This window comes from Triticum dicoccoides, chromosome 2A (genome assembly GCF_002162155.2).
Source record: "Triticum dicoccoides isolate Atlit2015 ecotype Zavitan chromosome 2A, WEW_v2.0, whole genome shotgun sequence".
NCBI lineage: Eukaryota > Viridiplantae > Streptophyta > Magnoliopsida > Poales > Poaceae > Triticum > Triticum dicoccoides.
In genome coordinates this window covers 410,697,170-410,719,021 of record NC_041382.1, presented here as the reverse complement: position 1 = coordinate 410,719,021, position 21,852 = coordinate 410,697,170, and positions in this window count along the sequence as shown.

Sequence of the window (21,852 nt, the reverse complement as noted above, 5' to 3'; positions counted from 1 at the left end):
TACGCCAGGGAAACCGTACTGTGGGGCAGTACATGGATGAGTTTAGCAAGTTAGCTCGTTATGCCCCAGATGACATGGCCACCGGTGCCGCGAAACAGGAGAAGTTTATGGAAGGGCTGAATGATGAGATGAGTATGTAGTTAATGGTGGCAACATTTAACAACTACCAGGAGTTGGTAGATAAGGCTCTTATGATTGAAGGGAAGCAGCAGCAGATTGAGAGCCTCAAAAGGAAGAATGGACAAGGGAGGTACAATTTAGGAGCTCAGTAGAAACCTTGTTTCACCCTGAACTCGGGAGGATATACCCATAACCACGGAGGACATAACCACAATGGAGGAAGTTCGCATAACCACAGTGGCTCCAATAATGGAAACGGGAATGGAGCAGGCAATAATAAGAACCGCTCTAACCAAGCCACACCCGCCAAGAGGAATCTAAGTCATGTTACTTGCTTCAAGTGCAGGAAGATTGGGCATTACGCCACTGAATGTCCTGAAGCAAAGAATGGAAATGGCAATGGAAGCTCTAGGAAGAAGCCCAACCCTTGCAATAAGGGACAAGTGAACCACGTGAACGTGGAGGAGGTTGAAGAGCAGCCAGATGTAGCTATCGGTAAGTTTTTTGTTAAGTCATTTACCGCTCTCGTTCTTTTTGATACTAGTGCATCGCACTCATACATTTCAAGGGGATTTGCGGAAAAGTTTAAGTTACCCACCTTAACCCTTAGGACACCCATGCTAGTAAGCTCACCAGGAGCAGAGTATATGGCCAGCCGATGGTGTGAACGGTTACCCCTAAACATTGGCGGCCATGTTTTCCCCTCAGACCTAATAATTCTGGAGTCACAAGGATTGGACGTAATACTGGGGATGGATTGGCTATCGGAGTATGGAGGAAACATTGATTGTGCTAGTAGGTCAATTCTGCTCACCACCCTGGAGGGAAAAAGGATTAAGTATGTATCCAGGCATACACCAAAGAGGACTCATGTAAACTCCCTCACGGGCGTTGTTCATGAGGAGGTGCCTGTAGTGAAGGATTACCCGGATGTATTTCTAGAGGAACTACCAGGCATGCCACGGGATCGAGACTTTGAGTTTTTGATAGAGTTATTGCCAGGCATCGGACCAATATCGAAGAGACCATACCGGATGCCCGCAAATGATCAGGAGGAGATTAAGGAACAGATTAAGGAGTTATTGTAGAAAGGTTACATTCAACAAAGCTCGTCACCATGGGGAGCCCCAGTGCTCTTGGTTGAGAAGAGGGATAAATCTCTGAGAATGGTGGTTGACTATCATGCACTGAATGAAGTGACGATCAAGCACAAGTACCCACTGCCGATGATGAATGATTTGTTTGATCACCTGCAAGGAGCTAAAGTATTTTCCAAGATCGATCTACGGTCAGGGTACCACCAGCTGAAGATCAGAGAACAGGATATACCTAAGACAACTTTCACCACAAGGTACAGGCTATACGAGTACACAATTATGTCATTTGGATTGACTAACGCCCCTACCTATTTCATGAGTATGATGAATAAGGTGTTCATGGAGTTCTTGGATAAGTTTTTCATGGTGTTCATTGATGATATTCTGGTATACTCGAAGAATGAAGAGGAGCACAAGGAGCATTTGCGTTTAGTTCTCGAGAAGCTTAGGGAACATCAGTTATATGCCAAGTTCAGCAAATGTGAGTTTTGGTTGAAGGAAGTTTGATTCCTTGGACATGTTATATCAGGAGAATATAGCAGTAGACCCTACTAAGGTTTAGTCAGTCACTAAGTGGTTGGCACCCACTTCAGTTGGAGAGATCACAGTTTTCTGGGACTCGTAGGATATTATAGGAGATTCATTGACAATTTCTCAAAGATTGCAAAGCCCATGACATAGCTTTGAAAAAGGACACCAAGTTCAAATGGATAGATGAATGTGAGGCATGTTTTCAGGAGTTGAAGAAACGTTTGACTAGAGCCCCAGTGCTGATTCTGCCAGATATACGCAAGGATTTCCAAGTGTATTGCGACGTGTCTCGCTTAGGACTTGGAGGTGTACTTATGCAAGACGGAAGAGTTGTTTCGTATGCCTCATGTCAACTTCGACCGCATGAGTTGAATTATGCCACACATGATTTGGAGTTAGCAGCCGTAGTACATGCACTCAAGACCTGGAGACATTTTCTTATTGGAAACCGTTGTGATGTGTATACGGATCATAAGAGTTTGAAGTACATTATTACGCAGAAGGAGCTAAATCTCAGGTAGAGGAGATGGTTGGATCTCATAAAGGATTACGATATGAAGTTGCACTATCATCCAGGCAAGGCCAATGTCGTAGCAGACGCTTTGAGCCGGAAGAGTTATGTTAATACTCTCTTAACAGGAGGATTACCAGAGGAGTTAGACGAGGATCTCCAGGAACTTCGTTTGGAGATAGTTCCTAGAGATTTTGTTGCAGCAATGGAGATTCAGTCAACATTATTGGGAAAGATTCGAGAAGCTCAGAAGAATGACAAAGAAATTGCCGAGATAAAGGAGAAAATGAGCTAGGGAAAGGCCAAAGGTTTTCGTGAGGATGAGCATGACACCTTGTGGTTTGAGGACCGTGTTTATGTACCCAATAATGGAGAGATCAGGAAGTTGATGCTTTAGGAGGCTCATGACTCGCCATACTCGAAACACCCCGGAAACACCAAGATGTATTTGGATTTGAAGGAGCGTTTCTGGTGGACTGGTATGAAGAAGGATATTGCCGAGTATGTAGCCGTATGTGATGTATGTCAGAGAGTGAAGGCAGAACATCAGAAGCCAGCAGGATTACTGCAGCCTATGCCGATACCCGAATGGAAGTGGGTTAAGCTTGGCATAGATTTTATCAACAGATTACCCAGGACTCGATCGGGATATGACTCTATCTGGGTAGTAGTTGATCGGTTGACCAAAGTGGCTCACTTTATCCCAGTGAAAACCACCTATACAAGTGCGAAGTTGGCCAAGATATATATGACCAGGATCGTATGTCTGAATGGAGTTCTGAGGACTATCATATCATATAGAGGAACACAATTTACTTCAAAGTTTTGGCACCAGCTGTATCAGACTTTGGGAACCAGGCTATAGTTTAGTACGGCCTTTCATCCGCAGACAGATGGACAGACTAAGAGAGTTAATCAGATTCTGGAAGACATGTTGAGAGCTTGTGCGCTCGATTATGGATCTAGTTGGAATGACAATTTGCCTTACGCGGAGTTCTCATACAACAATAGCTACGAGGCCAGTGTGAAGATGGCACCTTTCGAAGCTTTGTATGGAAGGAGGTGCAGGACACCGTTGAAGTGGGATGAAGTTGGAGACGGTTAGTTGTTTGGACCAGATTTAATTAAAGAGTCAGAAGATAAGGTTAAGCTGATTCGAGACAGACTGAAGGTAGCTCAGTCCAGGCAGAAAAGTTATGCAGACTCAAAACGCAAGGAGGTAGTTTACAAAATCGGAGATAGAGCATATCTTCGTGTGTCACCTCTGCGAGGAGTCAAACGTTTTGGAGTTAAGGGAAAGTTAGCCCCAATATTTGTAGGACCATACCAAGTTTTGGAACGTATGGCAGAAGTAGCCTACAAGTTGGAGTTACCCAAAGGACTGTCGGGAGTTCATGATGTATTTCATGTTTCCCAGTTGAAGAAGTGCCATGCAGAGATGGCCGATATTCCTCTGAGAGATACATTGCCCCTGGAAGTAATTCAGTTAGATAGTGATCTGACCTATGAGGAGAAACCTGTCAAGATTCTCGAGTTTGCTAGCCGAATCACATGTAGTAGGGTTATCAAGTTTTGCAAAGTTCAGTGGAGCCACCATACCGAGGACGAAGCCACCTAGGAACGAGAGGATGATCTACGGAAAGACCACCCAGACCTATTTTCTAGCCAGCCCGAATCTCGAGGACGAGATTCATCTTAACGTGGGTAGGTTTGTAACATCCCAAATTTCCAATTTGAAATGTTATACATAGGTCATTCATGCATATCATATTTTATTGCATCTTGCTTTGTGATCCTAGAAAATCCTAAGCAACTCAAGGACCCACGGAGAGAGTTGGGGATTTCACCGTTTCACATTTGTATTTTATCAAATATCGAAACAAGGATCATTTTGGTTTTATTATTTTTCTCTCCAAAAAAATTTCATAATAAAATATATGAGAGGAGATAATATGACTTCTCCAAACTAAATGAAATATTGGAGGAAAATGTTAAAATCAAATAAATAATTTTATTCGGATTTAATTGCTATGTTATTTTGATTAGAAAAATATGCATTTCTCAAAATTTCTTTTCTAGCACAAATAAATGTTCACTTTGTCCGAAATATTATCAGAGGACCGTGAAAATTTGTTTCAGGATTTTTGGAATTTGTTTGGTTTTTATTTTATTTATTTTACCCCATTTGTTAAAAAAACACGCACCAACCTAACGGGTCGTGTCCGACCCGGACACTGCCGCCACGCCTTTTTAAGGCGAGATCAAGCTGCCCCATCCCACCCAAACCGCTGCACTGCCCGAAATCCTAACCCTAGCCACGCCACCACCGGACCCGCGCCGCCGCCCCGCGCCACCTCCCGCCGCTGCCGCCAACCATTGCCCCGCGCCGCCTCCCACTGCCGCCGCTGCCCGTGCCGCGCCGCCGCACCGGATCTCGCCGGAGCCACCACCGTTGACCGTGTTGACCGGTCGGTTTTTCTTTCGGTTAACCCCGGTTTTTAGTTTCTGGTTTATTTTCTTAGATCGGTTTTTTTCGGTTTATTTGCTTAGCAGACGTTCGTCCGATCATTCGTTTAAACGAACACTATTCGCCGGTTAGGTTCAGACAGCGAACATTCATTCGTTAGTATTTTCTTTTTATTTTATTTTATTTTCGGCCAGAGACCTATCCACGATTATTTTTATCGCAGATTAGCCCCTGATCTTCAGCCAGAGACCAGCGCCAAAATCTTCATCTCGAACCCCTCTTTCTGCTTTATCAACTTGAACAAGGTTTTTGACAAATTAAAATTTGGTTTCAAGAAGTTTTGTGTTCGAAGTTCTTTTGACCGTAGTTTCTATTTCGTAGCTCCGATTCGTTGATTCTTTTTGCAGATCAAATCTCTTTAGTTGAGTTTGCAGATTCGATCTTCTTATTTGAGTTTTACCCGTGCATATTTGCCCAATTTCTTATGTATGCTATTATTAGTTTGCGATGGAATTCCCGGAGTGCGCAACGTGCTACTACGAGTCACTAGGTTTTGCGGATCATCAGCAAGGCAAGTAACACTTTGATCATACACTTTTCTTACCCGGTTTTTATGCATTAGTTTCAACCGCCAAACATTGCATGAGTAGGATCTCTTAACATGTGGGTTTTGGGAAGTAGATGATGAGGTAGAACATATTTCCCTTTTATTATCAAACCCTTGGGAGTTACTTCTACGTTATGCTTATATCGCCATGCTATGCTCGTAGACGTGGATTGGGTTTGAGAGTATCCATGACAGATGTGAGATTGTTAATTAATGGTTAACTTAAGGTGGCTACTTAAACACACGTCTGGGTGGATTGGTTGCGGGCACCTGGAGAATCCAGTGTTGTCCTAGGATATCCCGGAGTACCCGTGTGATCATCCTATGGTTCACCACCCAGGCTCAAAGGGATCATAAGATTATTCATGCTAGAAGCATCCGTGTGCAGCCACAAGCTATTATGGGCTCTAGCATAGTGTAGTAAGTTGCATGACCTCTTCCAGTGGTAGGCTAGCAGATGTAGGGGATGTAGGTTGGTACGGTCTACCTGGGGTTAGAGTCAATGCTTCTGAAGAACTGTGTCTCAGTCATTCGTTTCTCAAACACCATGTAGTGCGAGAAATCCAACAGAGGAGATCGAGTCTTGTGGGGAAAAGTGCACAAACCTCTGCAGAGTGTACAAACTAATCATGGTTAGACATGTCCCCGGTTATGGACATCTTGAGTATCTGGATCTTGGATTATCATATTGTTCCCATCACTCTATTACTTAATTTGTTCAGTTGTTAATTACTTTCTAAATGGGATTGAGTTGGAGGAACCTTCTCAATGTTCAACAAGTACCATGATAGTTAAATAAAATATATTCCTTTCTTGTAGGAAAAAATTGGCTTTTCGCAAAAACATTATAACCATAGAGCCTCCACCAGCCATATATGCATGTAGTAATAGCATTTACCTGTTCATTGCTCTACTGTGTTATATTGCCAGCATATTCCATGTGCTGACCCATTTTTGGGCTGCAACATGTCATGTTGCAGACTTTACCGACGAAGAGTAAGGTGCGCTAGGTTGTTGTCGTGCACTCAGCTATGCCGTTGGAGTTGATGGACTCACTTTATCTTCCAAGCCTTCCGCTTTTATCTTTTTAGATGGCCTTAAGCCATATTATTGTAATAAGTTCTCTTTTGAGACATTCGATGTAATAAGTGTGTGATTGCACTCTGTTATAAATCCTTCAAGTACTGTGTGTGTCAGCATTACCGATCCAGGGATGACACTTATGCACAGATACTTGACCATCTGAGGTCGGGTCGCTACAAGTCAGAGGCCTAGAAATTTTAGATAAGTCCTTCATGAACCTCCTACAAAAACCGGCATGACCAGGGAAACTTCTTATACCTTTAATGTCTTTAGGACACAACATCTTTTCAATAGTATCAATTTAGCTTTATCAACTTCAATGCCTCTTTCAGAAATTTTATGCCCCAAGACAATACCTTCATTAACCATAAAGTGGCACTTCTCCCAATTCAAGATAAGATTATTTTCTTCACATCTCTACAAAACTCGATCAAGGTTGCTTAAGCAATGATCAAAAGAAGTTCCATATACAGAAAAATCATCCATGACAACCTCAACAATCTTTTCACAAAAATCAGAGAATATAGCAGTCATACATCTTTGAAAGGTAGTAGGTGCATTGCATAAACCAAAAGGCAAATGTCTATAAGCCAAGGTACCGAAAGGGCAATTGAAAGTTGTATTTTGTTGATCCTCTTTTGACACAGGTTTTTGAGAGAAACCAGAATAACCATCTAGAAAGCAAAAATGTGTATGTTTGGATAATATTTCTAGCATTTGATCAATAGAAGGTAAAGGGTAATGATCCTTTTTAGTCGCTTTATTTAATTTGCAGAAATCAATTAACATTCTATAACCTGTAACAATTCTTTGTGGGATCAATTCATCTTTATCATTAAGAACAATAGTAATACCTCCCTTCTTAGGGACACAATGGACAGGACTTACCCACTGACTATCAGCAACGAGATAAATATACCTGCCTCCAGAAGCTTTAGTATTTCTTTTCTTACCACCTCTTTCATTTTAGTATTTAACCGTCGTTGGTGATCAACAACCGGTTTCACATCTTTCTTGAATTTTATTTTGTGCTGGCATAGAGTGGGACTAATGCCCTTAAGATCATCAAGAGTATATCCAATAGCAGCACGGTGCTCCTTCAGAGTTTTCAATAGTTTCTTTTCTTCTTGCTCTGAAAGGTTAGCACTAATAATGACAGGATATATCTCTTTCTCATCTAGATAAGCATATTTAAGAGTATTAGGCAAAGGTTTAAGCTCAAAGATGGGATCACCCTTAGGTGGAGGAGGATCCCCTAGAATTTCACCAGGCAAGTTGTGTTTCAAAATAGGTCCCTCTTTAAAGAATACTTCATCTATTTCCCTTCTTTCATTCGTAAACATATCATTTTCATGGTCGAGCAAATATTGTTCTAAAGGATCATTAGGAGGCATGGCAATAGAAGCAAGACCAATAATTTCATCTTTACTAGGCAATTCTTTATCATGGCGTTGTCTACGAAATTTAGCAAAATTAAACTCATGGGACATATCCCCCGAACCAATAGTAACAACATCCTTTTTGCAATCTATCCTAGCATTAACAGTATTCAAGAAGGGTCTACCAAATATAATGGGACAAAAGTTATCTTATGGGGAACCAAGAACAAGAAAACCAGCAGGATATTTAACTTCCCCACATAAGATTTCAACATCTCTAACAATCCCAACTGGTGAAATAGTGTCTCTGTTGGCAAGCTTAATTGTAACATCAATTTCCTCTATCTCAGAAGGTGCAATATCATGCATAATTTCTTTGTATAAGGAATGAGGTATTGCACTTGCACTAGCACCCATATCACATATGCCATGATAGCAATGATCTCCTATTTTAACAGAAATAATAGGCATGCCTACAACAGGTCTATGTTTATTTTTAGTATCGGGTCTAGCAATTCTAGCAGCTTCATCACAGAAGTAAATAACATGCCCATCAATATTATCGGCCAAGAGATCTTTAACCATAGCAATACTAGGTTCAATTTTAATTTTCTCAGAGGGAGTAGGTGTTCTAGTATTACGTTTACGAACCAGAGTTGAAGCTTTAGCATGATCCTTTATTCTAACAGGGAAAGGTGGTTTCTCAATATAAGCTATAGGAACAACAGGATCAACATTATAAGTGATAGTCCTTTCTTCAACTTTAATAGGTGCAACTGCTTTTACTTCAATGGGAGGATTATATTTAAACCACTTCTCCTTAGGGAGATCAACATGATTATCAAAGGATTCATAGAAAGAAGCTACTATCTTAGAGTCAAGTCCACATTTAGTGCTAAATTCACGAAAGGCATCGGTATCCATAAAAGATTTAACACAATCAAACTTTGGGGTTATACCTGACTCCTTACCTTCATCGAGATCCCAATCTTCAGAGTTGCATTTAATTCTTTCCAATAAATCCCATTTGAATTCAATAGTCTTCATCATAAAAGAACCAGTACAAGAAGTATCAAGCATGGAGCGATTATTGAGAGAAGGCCGAGCATAAATTTTTTGAATAATAATTTCTATTGGGACCTCATGATTGGGGCATGAATGTAACATCGAATTAAGACTCCCCAAAGCTTGAGCGATGATTTCTCCTTCACAAGGCCAAAAATTATATATATAATTACGATCACGATAAACAAGATGCATAGGATAAAACTTCTGATGAATTTCCTATTTCAATCGGTTGTAGTTCCATGATCCCATATCATCACATAGCCTAAACCATGTCAATGCCTTTACCTTCAAAGATAAAGGGAACACCTTCTTCTTGAGAACATCCTCGGGCATACCTACAAGCTGAAATAATCCACAAACTTCATCCACATAGATTAGGTGCAAATCGGGATGTAATGTTCCATCACCTGTGAAAGGATTAGCCAGCAGTTTCTCTATCATACCCAAAGGAATTTCAAAGTAAACATTTTCAGTAGGTTTGGTAGGTTGAGGAGCAACTCTTTGCTCTACTGGTCATGGTGAAGATACCCCGAACAAGCCCCTCAAAGGATTATGTTCCATAGTAACACGTGACAGTAAATTTCAGCACACTATATAAATTTTTCCTTACCAAATTCCACCTATCAAAGGCGCTTCACTCCCCGTCAATGGTGCCAGAAAAGAGTCTTGATGACCCAAAAGTATAGGAGATCTATCATAGTCCTTTCAATAAGTAAGAGTGTCAAACCCAACGAGGAGCAGGGAAATGATAAGCAGTTTTTAGTAAGGTATTCTCTGCAAGCACTGAAATTATCGGTAACAGATAGTTTTGTGATAAGATAATTTGTAACGGGTGAGGGAGTCCTGGATTAGGGTGTGTTCGGGTAGCCGGACTATATCTCCAGCCGGACTCCTGGACTATGAAGATACAAGATTGAAGACTTCGTCCCGTGTCCGGATGGGACTTTCCTTGGCGTGGAAGGCAAGCTTGGCGATGCGGATATTCAAAGATCTCCTACCATTGTAACCGACTCTATGTAACCCTAACGCTATCCGGTATCTATATAAACCGGAGGGTTGTAGTCCATAGACAATCAACTCCATATACAACAACCATACCATAGGCTAGCTTCTAGGGTTTTAGCCTCCTTGATCTCGTGGTAGATCTACTCTTGTACTACCCATATCATCAATATTAATCAAGCAGGATGTAGGGTTTTACCTCCATCAAGAGGGCCCGAACCTGGGTAAAACATCGTGTTCCCTGCCTCCTGTTACCATCCGGCCTAGACGCACAGTTCGGGACCCCCTACCCGAGATCCGCTGGTTTTGACACCGACATTGGTGCTTTCACTGAGAGTTCCTCTGTGTCGTCGCCTTTAGGCCTGATGGCTCCTTTGATCATCAACAATGATACGGTCCAGGGTGAGACTTTTCTCCCCTGACAGATCTTCGTCTTCGGCGGCTTCGCTCTGTGGGCCAATTCGCTCGGCCACCTGGAGCAGATCGAAAGCTACGTCCCTGACCATCAAGTCAAGTTTGGAAGCTTAAACTACACGACTGACATCCGCGGAGACTTGATCTTCGACGGGTTCGAGCCACGGCCAAGCGCGCCGCACTATCTCGAGGGGCATGATCTAGCTCTGCCTCCGGACAGTGTCCTGGAGGCCGCACACGCATCGGTTCCGACCCCTAACTCGGAGCCTATTGCGCCAATCGAGAATGAGCGGTTGGACGTCACCTCGGGGGCTTTGATCTCAAAGGCGATCGAGCCGAACGCTAGCCCCGCACTCTGCATGATCCGTGACTCCGAGGATCCGGACTCCTTTCCGAACTCCGAACCCCCCGCGCCCCTGCCGATCGAATCCGATTGGGCGCCGATAATGGAGTTCACCGCCGCAGACATCTTTCAGCACTCGCCTTTTGGCGATATCCTGAACTCTTTCAAGTCTCTCTCCTTATCAGGAGAGCCCTGGCCGAACTACGATCAGCGAGGATGGGATAGGGACGATGAAGAAATTCAAAGCCCACCCACCACCCACTTGGTAGCCACTGTCGACAATTTAAACGACGTGCTCAACTTCGACTCCGGAGACATCGACAGCATGGATGACGATGCAGGAGATACTGACGAACCAACGCCCATAGGGCATGGGACAGCCACCTCATCTCACGATGTGTACATGGTGGATACCCCTAAAGGAAGCGACAACGAGGAAAAAGGGGATGGGACGGGAGATCGACTCCCCGAAAAGCAATCAAAGCATCGGCGTAAACGCCGACCCAAGCCCCGCCTCGACAAAAACCCAACCATAGAGCAGGACGAGCCGGTAGACAACGAGCAGGCCTTAGAGCAACCGTCCGAACAGGGCAACACGGATAGAGAAACCGAACATCCCTCCTCCGCCGAAAACGGCATTCCGGACGACCTCACGCCGGATAAACCTACGGAGCAGAAGAATCTCCATAAGAGGCTCGTTGCAACTGCATGCAGCCTAAAAAAGCAGAAGCGGAAGCTAAAAAATGCACTCCGGATTAGATGAAGCAAAGTAATCAATACCGCAGATAAATACGGTGACAGTCGCCGCACTAAAAGCTATCCGAAAAGAAAGCTACTGCCTGAATTCGACGAAGAGGCCCTAGAGCCCTCGCATTCAAAAAATGAGAAAGCCACACGGTCAGATAGACGACCCCATAAAGCGGCAAGCGGCGCCGCACCTAAATCGGGATGTGACCCACTTAAGGATTCGCATCATGGCCCATTCAGGTCCATTTATGGGCCAAGAAAGCAAGCTCTCGTAAGCAACACTATGAAGCCATCATCAGAATCCGGCACACCCAAATACAGGGGCGCCGCACACCCCCTATGTTTCACCGATGAGGTCCTGAACTATGAATTTCCAGAGGGATTCAAACCCGTAAACATAGAGGCATATGATGGAACAACAGACCCAGGAGTTTGGATCGAGGATTATATCCTCCACATACACATGGCTAGAGGAGATGATCTCCATGCCATAAAATATTTACCCCTTAAGCTTAAAGGGCCAGCCCAGCATTGGCTTAAAAGCCTTCCTGAAAACACAATTGGAAGTTGGGAAGAGCTCGAGGATGCTTTCCGAGCAAACTTTCAAGGGACCTATGTCCGCCCTCCGGATGCAGACGATCTTAGTCACATAACTCAACAACCCGGAGAATCAGCTCGGCAGTTCTGGAATAGATTCCTCACTAAAAAGAATCAGATAGTCGATTGTCCAGACGCCGAAGCCTTAGCAGCTTTCAGGCATAACGTCCGAGATGAATGGCTCGCCAGACACCTCGGCCAAGAAAAGCCAAGAACAATGGCCGCACTAACAAGCCTCATGACCCGCTTTTGTGCAGGGGAGGACAGCTGGTTGGCAAGGTGCAGCCCCAGCGACCCAAGTACATCCGAAATTAGGGATGGAAACAGAAAACCGCGACGCAACAAGGACCGTCGCTGGACTAAGGACAAAAGTCCGAAGAGCACGGCAGTTAATGCCGGATTCAAAGGCTCACACCAAAATCAGGCAAAATCGCCCCCACGAGATAACAGGGACGATCCATCCAACCTAAATAAAATCCATGACAGGATATGTCAGATACACAGTACTCCCGGGAAGCCTGCTAACCATACCCACAGAGACTGTTGGGTTTTCAAACAATCCGGCGGACTCAATGCCGAACACAAGGGGCTCGACACACCAAGCGAAGACGAGGATGAACCCCAAAAGCAGAGCACCAGGAAACAAAAGAACTTCCCACAAGAAGTAAAAACAGTGAACTCACTTCACATAACAAAACATGCGGCGCCCGTAAAGGTACGCACCACACGGCCCATCCCCAAAGGGTACTGCCACTGGTTGTCAAAACCGATCATCTTCGATTAGCTAGATTATTGGCGGACTCCAGTTTTCAAATGTCCTTATGGACGGCGGCAGTGGACTAAACCTGATATATCAGGATACAATCCAGCACATGGGGATAAACCCAGCAAGAATCCGCCACAGCAAAACCTCCTTTCAAGTGGTAATACCTAGTCCGTACACCCATTGTATGGGTTTTCTCCGGCTCGAAGTCATATTTGGCTCTACCGATAACTTCCGCTGCGAAAAGCTGACCTTCCATATCGTCCCGTTCTCAAGTCGCTATCAAGCACTACTGGGACACGAAGCTTTCGCTCGCTTTAACGCAATACTGCATTATGCATCTCTTACGTTTAAGATGCCCGGTCCATGAGGCATCATCTCTTTGAAGGGGAAGCACTAAAGTGCGCCTCCCCAAGCGGAGGACTGTGCGGCCGCTTTGACAGTCCCACAGCAAAATGGCCTCACCGGCTAAAAAACTTCGAAATAGGTCATTCAAGACCACGAACGCGGATAGACGAGTTCGGTGCAAAATCATCATTGATGCAGGCCTAGAGGCCACATACCCCCGCACTAGGGGCTCCACGCATATACAACAAGAGACAATAAAGCCCAATCTTATATATTTTACTTTATACTTTGTTTATTTTAAACTTTTTCGGCACGACCCGTTTTCAACTCAGTTCCTCTCTTTTACAGATGAACGTCGTGCGGCGCCCGTCCAGGATACGGCACAACGGAGACACACGCGCATACGTGCAGTAGGGACCCATCCTAAAGGATTCTTTTTAGATTAAGACCCTGCGTAAACCTTTTTTACTGTCTCTTGTTGCTACACATCCCCTGGTTTTTTCTTTCTGATATAACCAAGGAGGAGGCTGGCATCTTGGCATGTGGCCACGTCAGAATTTTCGCACGTACCTGGACACTAGGGGCTTTTTTAATAATAAAGAGTGTTGTTTCTCCCGCACTCATAAAGACCGAACACCTTAGGGAGTGTTCGGCGTCGCGAGTTTTGGTCAAATGTTGGGTTGTCCGGCTCCTGAGTTCGGCTACCTGACGTTCCGCTCTATCGGCTAAGGTAGCACCAGGAGAACTACTGCGATTGTGCCCCGGTTCGGCCAGGCGAGCACCTCAGTAGAGAAAGCCGAAAACTGACTGTCATGATGTAGCGTGAGACTGGTCAGCCACTCGATGACCTATCGGAATCTATCAGATTCCTCCGCTTTAACGAAGGGCTGCTTCCCGGTCAGGCACATACGCGCCCCGAACTCGGGCGAGCGCAGTCGCCACCAAGGGGCTACCTAAATAGTCTCACTGTCAAGCTCCTATGGCTTAAGTGAAAGTGTTAAACCATTATAGTCCGGTTGCCTGGCCCGCTGCGCTATCACCTCCTTTGTAGGACCAAGACATTGGGTTAAGTGTGAAAATGCGTCTTCTGTGAGCACCCCCGCACTATGTGCGTGGGGGCTGAAGGCAACGACTGCCATCTTTCAGATTTTGTATATATATATATATATATATATATATATATATATATATATATATATATATATATATATATATATATATATATATCTTAAAATGGCCGCACAGGAGGTGTTCCCAATACTTGAAGGCACAAGTATAAAAAGGCCACTACAGTTTATCAAAATATTACTTTATAATTACATATGCTATCATAACATAGCATCTTTCAAGCACTGCGTCTCTATTACACGAGCGCCTTCAAGGACTTCCTGAAAATAGTGCTCGGAGGGTACTCGGCTTTTGTCCGAATCTCGGGACGCAACAATGGTGGTCTCCATCTCTGCCCAGTATGTCTTGACACGGGCAAGAGCCATCCTTGCGCCCTCTATCCATGTTGACCTCTTCATTGCATTAATACGCGGCACCGCGTCAAGGAATTGCTGCACCAAGCTGAAATAACTCTTCGGCTCCGATATCCCCGGCCACAGATGACCCATGACGTACTTCATGGTGAGTCCAGACAACCTATTCAGTTCGGCCCATTGAGCCAAACGATCGTCCACTGCCAGCGGACTCTCTGGATTGTGAAACTGCGACCAGAAAAGCTTTTCCACTTTGCGATCTTTCTGATCTCGAAAGTGCTGCCAGCGGATGCTCTGGATTGTGAAACTGTGACCAGAAAAGCTTTTCCACTTCGCGATCTTTCTGATCTCGAAAGTGTTAGGTCGCATCAGCAGCACTCGCTGCCAAATCCAGATAGGTATCCTCCACACTCCACATCCGGTCCAACGGAGCAAACTTCGGATCGCAAAATTTCCTTTGCAGCATAAAGGGCTTCCCAGCCGCAATATGTTCGGCCTGACGCAGCTCCTCCTTCGCAGCTCTCATCGCAGAGCGCGCGTCCTTGGCATTGGCAATGGCCTTCTCTAAGACCGTCTATTTCACCTGGTCTTCTTTCTCAAGAAGTCTGCAACGGTCTGCAGCACTCTTTAACTTTTCGGCCATCTCGGCCATCTCTTCCTTCCTTCGGCAATGAGCAGCCTGTTCGGCTCTCAGCTCTTCAAGGGCTTTCTTGGCAGCCGCATCACTTTCTCTGGCTTGTTCTTTAGCTCGGGCAAGTTCTGCCCTAAGACTCTCCACGGCGGCCGCACCATCTGCGTCAAGCATACACATCGTAAGACACTGGCATAAAACTCTTCTTACCTGATGCCGCCCGAGGAATTACATACCTTGAGCCTCATCAAACCGCTTGTTGACAAGCGCGATGTCGGCATCTTCCACGTCCAGTTGCCGCTTTAGTTCGATAAAATCATCAGTTCGGCTCGATTCCGGACACCCTGCCGCCTACATTCAAAGGCGACATCTTAGACCTTCGATTATGATCCTCTGCGTGTCGTCATTTCTTGATGACGTGCAGAGTCTCAGGGGCTACTATCGACACAGGGCGCATCTTATTCATGCGCAACTGACAAAAGTGTACATTATCTAATGTACCTCAAGACCCGTCAGTAAACTTTTGACAGCCTCATGCAATCCGCTCTCTGCGGATGAGATCCTTTCAATCACCATGCCCATCAATGCACGGTGCTCCTACGAGATAGAAGCTCGCCCCAGCAGAATCTTTAGCTCCTCCGGTCGAGCACCAGATGGTGCCGGACTTGTCCCACGACCTCTTTCGAAGGCCGGACGTGGTGAACCTCGGGAGGCCACATAGCTATCTTCCGCCCCTGCCAGATTCGGAGAAACCCTCCGCGACGACACCTCAGGGTCGCCCGCCTTGCTAGGCGGCACGGCAGGGGGAGGCATCCCGCTCTCCATCATCTCCGGAAGGAGATCCCCCGAAGACGAGCTCTGCTGAGAAGGGCTGAGGTCTGAGCTACAAGGTAAAAATTTGGTTAATCTTCTCAGATCTAAATCAAGGATTTCCCTCATCCCTCAAAAGGAAAATATTTCTCTACTTACAGCTCGCTGGATGGTTGATCCCCTTGAGGGCATAGTCCGGCCGAGGAACTCCCCGGTGTCGGACCCTCTGACGAGGATTTTTTCCCCCGCTTCGAGGCCATGGTTTCCGGGTCGTCAGAGGCGGCTCTCTTCTTCCCCTTAGGAGAGAAATTGTCGGTTCCTCCCTTCGGAGCAGCCTCCTTCGAGGAGGCCATAGTTTCCTTGTCCTCCCCCTTGCTTCCCTCCAAAGGCATTATCTCCAGCATCCTGACCAGCACGGGATCCGGCCTGGTTTCGGGAAGGGGAGCCGGACACCTGATCAGCTTTGCCTTCGCTATCCACTCCTGTTTAAAAGGACGACTCTTTTAGGGGAAAGTTTATGACAATTATACGGATAGAAGGTCCGGGCACAAGGTTGCTTACTTGAGTATCCGGGCGATTGCAGTTTAGGCCTGCGTCCTCGGTTAAATCCGGACACATCTCTCGTGATCCGAAGAACAGTTTATACATCTCCGCGGGCGTTGCGCCCATGAAATTCTGGAGAGCTCGCGGTCCCTCTGGATTAAACTCCCACAGGCGAAGGGAGCGACGTTTGCCGGGCAATATTCGGCGAATCAGCATGACCTGCGTCACCTTGACCAGGATGAGGTCTCCTTCCAAGAGATCCTTAATGCGGCCCTGTATCAAGGGCACGTCTTTGGGCAAACCCCAATCTAACCCTCTGTTGACCCATGACGCTAGCCGTGGTGGGGGACCCGAGCGAAAGGCAGGAGTCGCCACCCACTTGGTGCTCCGGGAGCGGTGATATAAAACCACTCTCGTTGCCACAAGCCTAGCTCCTCTTGAAAAGACCCTCGGGCCATGGAGCATCAACATTTTTGCTTATAACAGCGCCTCTGCACTCTGCATGCCATCCCTTGATCATCTTCGGCTCCACTTTGAAGGTCTTGAGCCATAATCCGAAGTGAGGGGGTAACACGGAGGAACGCTTCGCATACAACGATGAACGAGGAGATATGGAGGATGGACTCCGGAGCTAAGTCGTGAAATTCCAGCCCGTAATAAAACAGCAGTCCCCTCACAAAGGGATCCATTGGGAAGCCTAACCCCCGAAGGAAGTGAGACACGAACACTACGCTCTCACCGGGCTAGGGACTGGGGATAGCCTACCTTTGAGCAGGCAACCTGTGCGAAATTTCGGCGGTCAAGAACTTAGCCTCTCTCAACTTTAGCACGTCCTCCTCCGTGACGGAGGAGGGCATCCATCGGCCTTGAAGGTCGGAACCGGACATTGTCGAAGGTCTGAGGCGCCCGGAATCTGGAGCCTAGGGTGTTGGAACTCGAGGCAACGGGCGAACTCATTTTGGGATTGGAGAAAAGGAGTAAGGCCCTAGTCTCTTTATAAGAGGTCGAATACCAGGAGCCCTCCCCGTAACCGTTTGGGACTCGCCTTTAATTGAGAAAACATGCTAACGGGCACGATTGGGTTACCCACGTCCGTATTGATGAGAATCCCGTGAAAGGGGGGCACACGATCTCTGCTTTGACAAGACGTGCCAAGGAAACTGCCTCGCAAAACACGCTGAGGTGGAAAAGTGAAATCGATTCAAGTAAAGGACTTGGCTGTAGTGTGTTGACGCACTGCGGAATATGTCAGCAGATTTGATTTGTGTTAATATTATTCTCTCTATGGCAATATGTGGAAGCTTATTTTGCAGAGCCGGACACTACTCTTGGTGTTTACAATCTTCTATGAAGGACTTGGAGGAGGAACCCGCCTTGCAATGCCGAAGAAAATTTGCGTGCCGGACTCGTCGTCATTGAAGCCTGGTTCAGGGGCTACTGAGGGAGTCCTGGATTAGGTGGTGTTCGGGTAGCCGGACTATACCTCCAGCCAGACTCCTGGACTATGAAGATACAAGATTGAAGACTTCGTCCCGTGTCCGGATGGGACTTTCCTTGGCGTGGAAGGCAAGCTTGGCGATGCGGATATTCAAAGATCTCCTACCATTGTAACCGACTCTATGTAACCCTAACCCTATCCGATGTCTATATAAACCGGAGGGTTGTAGTCCGTAGACAATCAACTCCATATACAAAAACCATACCATAGGATAGCTTCTAGGGTTTTATCCTCCTTGATCTCGTGGTAGATCTACTCTTGTACTACCCATATCATCAATATTAATCAAGCAGGACGTAGGGTTTTACCTCCATCAAGAGGGCCCGAACCTGGGTAAAACATCGTGTTCCCTGCCTCCTGTTACCATCCGGCCTAGACGCACAGTTCGGGACCCCCTACCCGAGATCTGCCGGTTTTGACACCGACAACGGGTAACAAGTAATAAAAGTAAATAAGGTGCAGCAAGATGGCCCAATCCTTTTTTTAGCAAAGGACAAGCCTAGACAAACTCTTATATAAAGGAAAGCGCTCCCGAGGACACATGGGAATTATCATCAAGCTAGTTTTCATCACATGCATATAATTCACGTTCGGTACTTTGATAATTTGATATGTGGGTGGACCGGTGCTTGGGTAATACCCTTCCTTGGACAAGCATCCCACTTATGATTAACCCCTCTTGCAAGCATCCGCAACTACAAAAGAAGTATTAAGGTAAACCTAACCATAGCATGAAACATATGGATCCAAATCAACCCCTTACGAAGCAACTCATAAACTAGGGTTTAAGCTTCTGTCACTCTAGCAACCCATCATCTACTTATTACTTCCCAATGCCTTCCTCTAGGCCCAAACAATGGTGAAGTGTCATGTAGTCGACGTTCACATGACACCACTAGAGGAAAGACAACATACATCTCGTCAAAATATCGAATGAATACCAAATTCACATGACTACTTATAGCAAGACTTCTCCCATGTCCTCAGGAACAAACATAACTACTCACAAATCATATTCATGTTCATAATCAGAGGGGTATTAATATGCATAAAGGATCTGAACATATGATCTTCCATCGAATAAACCAACTAGCATCAACTACAAGGAGTAATCAACACTACTAGCAACCCACAAGTACCAATCTGTGGTTTTAGGACAAAGATTGGATACAAGAGATAAACTAGGGTTTGGGATGAGATGGTGCTGGTGAAGATGTTGATGGAGATTGACCCCCTCCCAATGAGAGGATCGATGGTGATGATTTCCCCCTCCCGGAGGGAAGTTTCCCCAGCAGAACAGCTCCACCGGAGCCCTAGATTGGTTCCGCCAAGGTTCGGCCTCGTGGCGGCGGAGTTTCGTCCCGTGAGCTTGCTTATGATTTTTCTCGGACGAAAGACCTCATATAGCAGAAGATGGGCTCGAGAGGGCTGCCAGGGGGCCCACGAGGCAGGGGGCAAGCCCACGGGGGTAGGCCGTGCCTCCCACCCTCGTGGATGGTGGGTGGCCCCCCTCTGGTGCTTCCTTCGCTAAATATTTTTTATATAATCTGAAAATGACTCCCGTGGAGTTTCAGGACTTTTGGAGCTATGCAGAATAGGTCTCTAATATTTGCTCCTTTTCCAGCCCAGAATTCCAGCTGCCGGCATTCTCCCTCTTCATGTAAACCTTGTAAAATAAGAGAGAGAATAGGCATAATTATTGTGACATAATGTGTAATAACAGCCCATAATGCAATAAATATCGATATAAAAGCATGATGCAAAATGGACGTGTCGGCCTTTTGTTCGATAGCCTCATGCCTGGCCTTCCTCAGCTCGGCCTTGAGGCTCTTGACCTCTGCGGCGACAACTGTAGTTGTTTTAAAACACATTACTTGCTTAGGGTTCACCCCGAGTACTTCAATAGATAAGGAAAGCCAAACTGCTAAAAAGTTTCGTTCGGACTAACCTTGCGCTTCGCCAAACCGCTTGTTGACAAGGTTGAGCTCCTCATCGGAGTGCTTAAGCTTCTAATTCACTTTGGCCAGCTTCGTTGCTTTGGTAGCTGCCGCCGCCGAGGCCTACAAAAAAACAACTCGTATAGCTTAGTATCCTGATTCAATGATTTTCGATCCTCTATCAGGTTTTTCAAACCCGACAGAGTCTCGGGGGCTGATATATATAGGAGGATCATATAATCTTGCTAAAAATTCACTTCATGGAAAGAATATTACATGGCTTACCTCGAAGACCGTCAGGAGACCGCCAAAAGCCTCCTTTAGTGCGCTGTTAACGGACCAAATACTTTCCAAAACTACGCCCATCAGGGCGCGGTGCTCCATGGCGACGGAGAAGCTATTAAAAGCCTCCTCCATCATGTTCGGCCACCCAGCCGTATCCCGATCTCTGATATTCGGCACTGGTGGCGGGGCCCCGGCCCCCCTTCGGTGGAGGGCGGAATTGATCACTCCGTAGGCCTCGGGGCCTCTGGAACCATCTTCGGGGAGGGCTAGGATTGACCAAGCTCCCCCCCCTTGTTCACCAGGAGGGATCCCCCTCCTATTCTTCGGTGACCGAGGTGCTAACCTCGGCCATGATGTCGTCGCCACCACCTTCCGTGTCCGGGCCGGGAGGCGTCCTTCAAGGCACCACCTCTCCGGACCCCCCGTTGACCGGAGGAGGCGTAGAGTGGGACGCAGTCCCACTCTCCGCTAGGTCGGCTGGCGGAGAGTTCCCCTTTGATACTTGACCAGTGGGGAGGTCGCGCGGCGGCTGCATTACGAGACACTCATAATCAATCAGTGATAAACTGACAAAACAAGATACCCGGGGAGTCTTCGGATTCTTACCTTTGGGCAGGGGGCTTGACCCTGGGGTTCCTTTGCGGAACCTCTTCGGAAGCTTCAGATCCCTTAGTGGAGTCTGAACTGTCGTGATGTAGGACCAACTTGGGGTTGCGCTGTTTCTTCATGGCAAGAGGGGACATACCCTCCTCCGCGTCATCGGACGCGACTCTCTTTCTGGTGCGGGAGGAGTCGCTCTCCTCCTCGTCCTCTTCTTGCTCCCCCTCCCAAGTAGAGGGAGCATGGTTATCCCTAGACTTAGTGTCCAGCGGCCCCCTTGGGAGGAGGCCTTCACGGGCCTCCCACACCTCGATCTTTTTCTTCTCTTTCCTTTTTGACGCCTTGTACAACAACACAATCAGCATTTCCTCTAGCAGGGCCGACCTGGGGTCTTCAGGCAGTAGGCTAGACTGTCGATCCGCATGACCTTCTCGAGCCAGGCCTTCAAATGTGGAGAAGAAAGGGGTCAAGTTCTTTGTCAAAAGTCAAATGCTTGAACATAGAGAATGAAACTTCATTACCTCTCGAGGGGGGTGTGCGGCGTCAAGACCAATGCCTTCTTCCGTGGACGGCCACTCCTTCTAGGGCTTGAACAACACCTTCCACAACTTGTCGTGGGTGGTGCTGTAGAAGTGGAGCAAGGTGGCCGGATCCTCAGGCTTGTAGGACCACATTAGTGCAGCCCGTTGTTGGTAGGGCAGGGGCGGCGGTAGAGCATCACCTGAACCACGTTGGTCAGCTTGGCACCCGCCTTTATCATGTTGGGGATGCGCTTCTGCAATAACTCCACCTCCGTCGATGATCCCCAGTCATGGCTCTTCTTGGTCCACGAGGTTAGCCTCGCAGGAGCCCGGATCTAAATGCAGGGGCCACCGCCCAACCCGCTCCACGTGGTTCAGTGATATATAACCACTCTTTTTGCCAGACCTTGATGATCTCTATGAAGGCGCCTTCCATCCATTCAACCTGGGTGAGATTAGTAACCACCCC